Source organism: Rhopilema esculentum, chromosome 7, assembly GCF_057945365.1.
Source record: "Rhopilema esculentum isolate cy_ngs chromosome 7, ASM5794536v1, whole genome shotgun sequence".
Lineage (NCBI taxonomy): Eukaryota > Metazoa > Cnidaria > Scyphozoa > Rhizostomeae > Rhizostomatidae > Rhopilema > Rhopilema esculentum.
Genome location: NC_142821.1, coordinates 8,085,534 through 8,090,853, shown reverse-complemented (window position 1 = coordinate 8,090,853; position 5,320 = coordinate 8,085,534).

The following is a 5,320-nucleotide window of genomic DNA, read 5'->3' as shown; positions in this document are numbered from 1 at the left end:
ATTGACAAGTGAGAAGTTGAACAAGGAATACCATACCGCCTCTTATTGTTCTCGAGATCACTCTAGCTGTCATTCATCGCCAGGTGGCTATATACAGGCTTCCAAGGATCGTTTTGAGCATAACAGTTTACAGATATTTGTGTAACATTAAGAGTGCCATATAGCAGGATATTTCACGATTTCAAGATCGATGTTTTCAGCTCATTAGCTTTTAAGTAAGACAGCTCTCTGATTGCAAGCGAATGGCTTCTGATAATTAAGCCAGTCTGTATAATCAGCTAGCCTAGCACGCTAGATAAAAAATCAAAGGTTAGTCACTGGAGTTGTTTATAAAACAGAAATAAAACTTTGTTTTGCTACATGAAATTCATGTTTGCGTTAGCAATCACAAGAAAATGCAATCACAAGGAAGGCATTGTATTTGCCCAATGTTTCTTGGTTTCGATTGAAACTGCCAGGAAGTCGATATCTGTCAAGTTAGACATATTTATTTAATCAATTTTAAATAATTCCAATTATTAAGTTAGTAATTTATGCAAGGTTATTGGAAGTGACACAGGTAAGTTATACCTTTCCACAAAATTTTGTTTCTTGACATCCTTGTTTAAATAAAAGGATGCCGCAAGCGGGCTGATTCATCTTACAAATATTCCAGATTTTGTATCTCATTTTAAGCATTCTCTTAATTACTTGCTGTTTGCATTGTTGCAGAGTTTATGCTTTGTTTTACAGGACCACCATGTTATGCATCTGGCAACAATCGAATGCTATCGGTGAAGGTAGGTCCACGGGAGCTGGAAGCTCGGCGGGGTGTATTTCACTTGATTATTCAGGGGGCCACGCCTTAAGCTTCAGAGTGGATGGGGGTGACTAGACGAAGGAGCAGAAAAGTTTTGCTATCAAGCATTTTTCATAAGAGCACTTAAACATTTGGTGAGCTGCTCCAGACCTGTCAACCCTCCCGGTCTTGCGGGGAGACTCCAGGGTTTGCTTGCTTTCTCCCGGTCTCCCGGTTTTTTATGGTTTTCTCCCTGTTTTTTCTTGTCTTTCAGCAGAGGTTTTCTTTTAGCAAAAAAGATTGAAATTACTTTCTTCGTGGCAAAGTTTTTTGTTGGTGTTTAAAAATTAAAGAAAACGTAAAATCTATTAGGAAGGCGCTACCCATGATAATTGTTGTCATTAACTGTTTGCCCAACATGACTTTGATGCACTAGAGGGTTTGGTGCTATGGGGGCTTGGGGCTTTGGGTGCTCAGATGCTTCGATTGAATAAGGTTTTGTCAATTTAGTTATGGTGACTCATTACAGGTTGTTAAATATGACAAGGATTATTGCGATCAGCAGACAAGGATTATCGATGAGACTGCTGCCTGATGTAACAGTGAGTTTTCCAACTTAGGATCGTCCTGTTTCGTTCACCAGAGCGTGCGCAGCTCTGCTTGTATGGCACCGAGAAATATGTGACCGACCGGTAAACAGTAATTTTCATAATCTGAATTACACTCTTTTTTATAAGAACCAGTAAATTTAAGTTCAGGCTGACTGTTCTTAACTATTTCGAAAATCTGAGGCTGGATTGTTCTTTATTTGTTCTCTAATAGGGTGTAAGCAGTGCGAGTGCTAGCTTTTTCGCTCTAGGGTGGTGTACAGGCCTCATTTGCCAACAGAGTGAGTGAGAAAGCCTGAATTCGCTGACAAATTTGAATATTCACCGAAAAAGCACTCACACATCGCTAAAAATCCTCGATTTTGAGAAAAAACGTTGTTCAAAATTGCATTTTGCAGAAGCTCTTTATTTGTTCTTGACTTATGAGCAATTTTGAGGTTCGTGTTTTTATAAGATTGTTCTTATAAAAAAAGAGTGTATAGATTACAAATGATATGATATCTAAGCTTTTTGTAATTAAAATAGCGAAAGAAATTTCAGACGTTTCTTTTTGTGTAAAACGACAGAATTGCTCATTTGTTGATTCTAACGATCCTAAGCAAATTACAAGTAACTGGTGTTTTTTGAAATCCAATTGAAATTGTGATTGCAAGCGCTTAAAAATTTAATTTTCGATTTTACACAAAATTAATCTTCATTTTATCTTAAACAGCTTGATACATTGCATGTTCTTCTTTATTTTCTTTTAAAAAACAAAGTTACGCTGGCTATCTTCCTTCTTGGACTTTCTTTTTGAATCATCAAAGCTTTTTAGGCTAATGATTTTATTGCGGAGAAAAGTTGGTTTTTGAAATGCTGCAGTGAAGAAAAGAAGTAAAGAGACGAGAGAAGTAAAGAGAATTTAGCATGGATGGAGTAGCCTGAGTCCCAGATCTCTGAGTTCCAGATCTCTGAAAAGTAACGATCTAGGGCTCCGGCTGCCAGGCTAGGTTGGAGGCTACCCTCACAAGTCAAAATGCTTCAAGGTCCATTTTTCATATCTAAGGAGACCTTTTTGTTGAACTCATAATACCAAGCTTAAAAACCACTTGTCATTTATCAGTTATCCATGAAAGGTCCCCAATGAAAAGATAAGGCGCCTTTGATACTCTTTTTGCTTAGTAGGCCCGGTCTAGCTGCCCTCTCTTCTATTTAAATGCCTCCCAAGACCATGCACTTTGTTTTCGCGCTTCACTTTCAATAAATAATTGTTATACACAGATATATATGTATATATATTTTTTTAAACTCGTGTTTGGTTTTAAACCAGTTTAATGAAGCATACAAGGTTTTTTATGTAAGGAACCACTTTATAAGGTACCTACTACCAGAAGACTGAATAATGTTATTGACTTGTACTACTTAACACAAAATCCCCACGAAATTTTCCGATAATGAAAATTTTCATCAGTGCAGACTATCGAGTATTAGGATGCCAGTTTCATTTAGTTGCGGTCAAAACTGACATAAATTGTTTGTTACCCGTTTATATGGTTCATTAAGTAGCTGAGGGTGTTTGTTTACTATAAACAGCAACATTGAGACCGGAAAGTATTCCATGAAACATTCGATAAAAAAGTTATGTGTAGTTAAAAGAACTTCAGGAACTAGGCCTCTATTGTGACTTTGTTCAGTAGCTTTATTTATCCGAAATTTTTCCAACCGGATGAAGGCAAATATGATTATAGGGGGGAATAAAGATAAAAGCAATCTGTGCTATCTAATTACAATAAAATGAAAAACTTTAATCATACCAGTGACATGCGTGGGCAGGTTACATTAAATCGGACACAGTCTAATGTTGGTCGGTGAACTTTGCGTCGAATTATCAACCAAAATAAAAGGACGGTTTTGGATTTTATAGTCTTTACAAAGGAGAGCGAATAAACATATACCGTTCTTGGGATTAGTTGATTTTCGGAAGGCCCTTGCAAAGCGTGTCTTTAAAAAATGGTCGAGTGGCTCATTGCTATAACAAATTCAGCAGCAGGATAAACCAGACCAAGGACGCGCGGATCTCTGAAATCTGGAATCTTGGACAAAGGTTCATGATCTGTATCAGTCGCGTATGCAGTCGTGTTTTGCCCTCGAGATTTTTCTAAAAGCAAAAAAATTCCGCACGTTTAAGGATGACTCCAGGTGATGCATGTCACATTAAGAAAGATTCATTACATGTTGACGTCACTGAGAGATGCTCGATCGCTACATTTTGAAGATACAGATGCATGGAACATACGACGTGTTTAGGACTTATCCCCCCCCCCCTCCCACCCCTACAAACATTTTCATACTTAGCTCCTGAAAAGAACTCGTCTTCTTTATTTTTGTTCATTTTTGTACTAAAAGCTTCAAAGGTTTCTTAAATATCAAGTACAATTAAGCTACTTTTAAGCATCACGAACACGTAACTATGGCAACTAAAACAGGAGACCCAGAATCAGTCTCAAGGAGATTTCTTTCTGAACCAGAAACTGGTACCCGGACTGACCTGGTCAATTGAACCAGAAACTGGTACCTAGTTGCCTATAAAAATACTTTCATCATATTTTTCATCAGCAGTTTCTTAATGCTGAAGATGAGAAGTAGCTACCATGGTCATCGGAGGACTCGGTTTCTTATAAATGGTTTCTTTAAAAAAATATAATGTAACCATAACTAACACAGTGTGCAAGGAACCCAAATATTTTTATCCAACCAGGTTTCATTGAGACAAGACACTAACGTGCTATCAAGAAACATGTTGCTGTACATTAGCTTAGCCTATCATACACTAGGTGGCAAGATCGAAGGGGCAACTAAGTCAATGGGTGGCGTTCCTTCTTGAAAACCATTTAGAAATGAGCTATGTCAGTAGTTTTGCCTTGAATAAATTTTTTAGGGAGACGAACAGGAGAAAGTATTTTGGTGAATGAAAAACCGTCCGCCCTAAAGTCAAAGAGCATGAGCATGGAACGAAGTCATTATTGGATGCGCTTTGACTCCTGGACGGATGGTTGCCTTACACATTTGAAGATTTTCTCTTGTTCGCCCACCCTACAAAATTGCTCATTTTAACCTTTCTCGACAATTTGCCACCCCATTTGCCCCATTTCGCTATGTTAGTGTTGCTGCATAATCAGCAGCAACATTTAGGCAGCGTCCCCGCCTCGGATCCCCAACTCCTTAGCAAACAGCAGGTTGCGCTGTTATAAGGGTAAAACTGGTCCACCTGGGTCATCAAAGTTACATGCCCTCAACGTTTCGTAAACGTTAAAAAAGTGTCAATCCAAATTATAACAGCAACCATTTGATTTATCAAGGCCAGTAAATTCTGTCATTTTTCGGCAGATTTGCTTGTTTTTGTGAGTTTTGCTCCATACACCAGAAAAATGAATTTCCGCCACTGGTACCTACTGACATTTTAATTGATTTTACATTAACACTTACTTGACATTTAGCATAATGACCTCGGCAAGGTGAGAATGATAGTTGATATGCCTTCTAAAAACACGACAATGAGTGGTCGGAAAGATGACCCCTTCTCAGGAACGGCCTTCCAGTTAAATTTTTACCCCTCCCCCTACCAATAAACTCACTGCTTTCTGCTTTCTTTTATACTCAGTGTTCTGCATTGATGTCGTTAACTCTATTTTTGGCTTGCCTTCGGGAAGCAAATAGGGCTGCAAATCGCCCTGGTTATTGAACGCCTCTTCCGCAGGCGTGCACAATTGACCTTCTTGTCCAAGACAGAGAACCCCAAAGAAACAACAAAAATACTACTGAACAGGAGGAGATGGAGCGTTTATCTTATTCATATCATCTGGTAAGAATGATTTGTTGCGACATATATAATCGCCTTTGTCGCGATAGTAGTAGAATTATATTTTTTTATAAGAACTAGTCAAGTCAAAGCTCT